This window comes from Lithobates pipiens, unplaced genomic scaffold (genome assembly GCF_037356315.1).
Source record: "Lithobates pipiens isolate NorthernLeopardFrog02 unplaced genomic scaffold, aLitPip1_a1.2 Scaffold_19, whole genome shotgun sequence".
In the NCBI taxonomy this organism is placed as follows: Eukaryota; Metazoa; Chordata; class Amphibia; order Anura; family Ranidae; genus Lithobates; species Lithobates pipiens.
In genome coordinates this window covers 309,982,070-309,985,690 of record NW_027507764.1, presented here as the reverse complement: position 1 = coordinate 309,985,690, position 3,621 = coordinate 309,982,070, and the positions used below count along the sequence as shown (strand labels likewise).

Genomic DNA, 3,621 nt, shown 5'->3' with positions numbered 1-3,621 from the left:
ATAGAATGATCCGACAGGGGTGCGTCACAGATTGTGGAGGAGAGAGCTAGCGAGGAGGTTGCAGATTGAAGGAAGATGTGATCTATCCAGGAATATGTCCGATGTGGGGCTGAATGGTGTGTATAATGCCTGATGTGTGGGTTGAGTTCCCTCCAGATATCTATTAAGCCGTATGAGTTGAGAAGCTGTGCAATTTTTAGGCTCTGTTTGGACTATCATAAAAAAACTTGGTTAGAGATGCCACAAAGTATGTGACAATGCCTTAACCATATATATGTCTTGTAAAGGCCACTGGTGCCTCTTCCATTTTTGTCAAGGGGAGTGCTAACCTTCTCTCCTTTCATACAACACATAGAACTTTCATTTTACACAGCAATTCACATATGTATTGCACATTCACATCAGCCCCTGCCTTCAAGGAGCTTACAATCTAAGGTTCCTAACTCACCTTTATACATACATATAATAGAGCAGAATTAGACAGGAGCCAATTAACCTACCAGCATGTCCTTGGACTGCAGGAGGAAATTTGAGTATCCAGTGGAAAGCCACAGAAGACCAGGGAGTAGATGCAAACCATTAAAAGTAAGTATCTATCTATCTATCTATCTATCTATCTATCTATCTATCTATCTATCTATCTATCTATCTATCTATCTATCTATCTATCTATCTATCTAACTATCTATCTATCTATCTATCTATCTATCTATCTATCTATCTATCTAAAAATAATAATAAAGATTGAATGCTGATTTTATAGCACAACTATTTGATAGAACCTGGTCATTGAATTGGCTTCTGTTGAACATATAGCGGTACACAGGTACCAAAATTCGGCTGGTTGAACCAGCCAAATTGTGGTTCTTGTGCACTGGGCTTAACAGGGAGATGAACTCATCACTGTGCAACTTCTCTTCATTGTCCAGCCACATGCTTAGGGTTAGGGCCGCTGTTAAAAATCATGGGGCCCCGTACAGTCTACCTGGTGGGGCCCCCCACATAAGCCTGAACCTGAGCACCCCTCCCTCTAACCCGTGGACTGTGTACAATGAAGAAATGCAGGGTTTAATATACATATACTGTATATTAACGCAATAGAAAGTACAGCAGGGAAAAGACTTTCACTCTGGGCATGGTGAATACCCACAATATTTTAGATATGTGGGAGAGCAGTATGCAGTATGGCCAACTTTATACTCAGAGCCCGGGCCCAGTCTCTACCTCCACCTAACATCCCCCGACTTCACAAGTACCTGGTCCTGCTGGCTTCTTTTATCTTGGGTCCTCATGCAGTGCTTCTCTTGGGGTGGGGGGCTTGGATCCTCTGGATCTGGGAGCATGGGGACCGGCCAGAAGCTGAGCTCCTCTAAAACCTCTGCTCCTTCCACCTGGGCACGAAGTTGGACAGCCGGAAGCAGAAAGCAAAGTATTTAAACACTTTCGGGAGTAATCTGCAGCCGTATGTCCAGACAATTACATTACATAAGTCCCGGCCGGCGTATTGATATAGAAGAGACTGGGACTTGTGTAATGTACTGTATGTAATAGTCTGGACATACGGCTGCAGATTACTCCCAAAAGTGTTTAAATTATTTGCTTTCTACTTCCTCCCACACACACTACATGGGACCCTAGCTCAGGATTAGTATAGTCCCTATAATGTGGGAGTCCCCCCTCTGCCTCTGGCCCCCCCTACAGGGCAGGGCCCAGTACAGGATGGCTGGTGGTCCCCCCTATCAGCGGCCCTGCTTAGGGTGGTACTAAAAGTGTTAATAACACTTTTTTCAGAGAAAAATCTGGTATTTTCCTCTGCCAAAGATGTGTAGTATAACAGAGCTTTGTAAATATCAGTATTGGATGGACATATATACAAATCTGTTTGCAGGTAAAGCAGCTTCTGTATTTGTATTTAATGTCATTTGTGTATTTAGATGCTTTCCTTAATACTAACTTTAAATGAGAGAGCAAAATTGAGTAGTTTCCTAGGCAATGAAGTGGGGGAGTTGGGGTTATTGGTGTATTGTCAACATAAATGTATGCTACTGGTAGAGTAATAAAGAGGGTGGGCAGGGGAAGACAGAGACATTATTGTACAGGAGTCTAAAGAGGGTGTTTTCATATTGATATTATAACTGCAAATTTGATAAAGGACAGGGGCATATCATTAGAAAGTGACAGATAAAACATGATGTTATCGAATGCATGAAGTATATTTCCACTTTTACTGCAATATTGGGATAACACCTACATTATATTTGTTACACGTTTCCATTAATATAGCATAACCTAAAAAAAAAAAAAAAAAAAAAAAACTGTTGGTTACCTTTTTAAGTGCTTGTTACTTACTTTATTTAAATGTATATTTATTGAGAAAAAGTTTTCATTTGCAGAACAAAAATAATAATGCTTCCAATACATACAAACAAAATTAACATTGCAAATGTAACAGCAAAAACCGCCGCAGGCGGGATATCAAATGTTGGTATCTTGATATATAACATTGGGGGGAAAGGAAAAAGGATACACCACAGATTTGCAAATAAAGATGCATAAGTAAACCAAATGTCGTAAATTATATAGGGGATGCAGGGATAGGATCCCGGGGGTAAGCCTTGGGGAGGTTTTCCTGAGGGTTCATATCTATACATTAGGGTGTTGCCTCAGGGTTCAGTATGGAGTTGTCCCATCTATCCCATATTTTCAAAAATTTAGGTAGGGAGTCCTGTGCCAAGGCAGTCATATGTTCCATTCTGCGTATGTTTGCCATCGCGGATATCAACTGTGAGTGAGTGGGCGGGGAGGAGGACAGCCAAAGAGCAGGAATCACTCTCTTGACAGCTAGAAGGACATATGCTGTCAGCTTCTTAGCGCTTTTAGATAGTGTCGCCACAGGCAAGCCCAGTAAATAATGCCTAGGCTCCAAAGGGATATCAATCCCCAGCACAGTATGGAGCAGGGATTGGACCATAGACCAAAAGGGTACAATCAAAGGGCAACTCCAAAAATATGATAATGAGTGCCCTCATGTCGCAGGCATCTCCAACACAGCTTAGATATAGAGGGGTCGTATTTATGCAACATTTCAGGAGTTTTGTACCAGAACATCAGTATCTTATAAGCTGTCTCTCTCTGCTCCACACACCTAGAGACTTTGGAGGTAGACATCCAGATATCCTGCCATTGAGAGATAGTTTAGGGAGTCTGCAAAACAGCGGCCCATCTCCTCATATAGAGGTGAGTTTCCGTGTTGGGGGTGATTGAATTATGAAGTATGCTATATATGGAGGATATTAGACCCTTCTGGCAAGGACCCTGGGAGCATAAGGTTTCAAAGGTACTAGGGTTGACCAAAGCCAGATCAGGGGATCTGGAATGAAAATAGTGTTTGAATTGGAGATATGAGAAAAGAAGTTGGTTCGGGATATCATACTTGTTCTGAAGCTCTAGAAAGGATAGGAATTTACGGGATATCGGATGTACCAAGTGGCGAAGTTGGAAGATACCGAACTAAACCAGGGAACATATTCTTCAGGGAGAGGCTGTCTGGTAGGTCTGGGTTGAAAATAACATTCAGCAGAAGTGAGCATGGAGAAGAGAGAGAGAACCTCCTGTGACATT

The 3,621-nt window shown here is 42.0% G+C and overlaps 1 non-coding gene across 1 annotated transcript; it reads right to left on the bottom strand.

Moving 5' to 3' along the window:
- Nucleotides 1–219: 219 nt before the first annotated feature.
- LOC143999867 (U6atac minor spliceosomal RNA) lies at nt 220–351 on the bottom strand. Its single transcript, XR_013278184.1, has one exon. It is a non-coding gene; the product is annotated as a U6atac minor spliceosomal RNA (small nuclear RNA).
- Nucleotides 352–3,621: the final 3,270 nt, after the last annotated feature.